This window comes from Colobus angolensis, unplaced genomic scaffold (assembly GCF_000951035.1).
Source record: "Colobus angolensis palliatus isolate OR3802 unplaced genomic scaffold, Cang.pa_1.0 Scaffold37, whole genome shotgun sequence".
NCBI lineage: Eukaryota > Metazoa > Chordata > Mammalia > Primates > Cercopithecidae > Colobus > Colobus angolensis.
The window spans coordinates 5,156,534-5,157,161 of NW_012117043.1; positions in this window are offsets into that span (position 1 = coordinate 5,156,534).

Sequence of the window (628 nt, forward strand, 5' to 3'; positions counted from 1 at the left end):
TAGCATGAACCCAGGAGGCGGAGCTTGTGCTGAGCTGAGATCGCACCACTGCACTCTAGCCTGAGCGACAGAGCAAGACTCCATCTCAAAAAAACCAAACAAACGAACAAAAAAAACACGAGTCTTCTATCCATGAAATTGTGAGGAAAAAAATTCATCCATCATATATATAGAAGTGTGGTACTACCTTTGGTTTCAGGTATCCACTGGGGGGTCTTAGAGTGTATCCCCCTTAGATAAAGGGGGACTACCGTGATATATACATGCAAGGAATATTATTTAGCAATAAAAAGAAATGAAGTTCTTATATATGCTACAACATGGATAAATACTAAAAACATGCCAAGGCTAGGTGTGGCAGCTTATGCCTATAATCCCAGCACTTTGGTAGGCTGAAGCAGGCAGATCAACTGAATGTAGGAGTTCAAGACCAACCTAGGCAACATGGGAAACCCCATCTGTACAAAAGATACAAAAAAATTAGCTGGGTGGTGGCCTGCGCCTGTAGACCCAGTTACGCAGGGGGCTCATAAACACCATCCTAGTCATGACCAAATAGTATTTTCATCTGACCATTTGAAAAACAGAATTTGTTCATATCACGTCAGGGTCACCAAAAAAAAAAAAA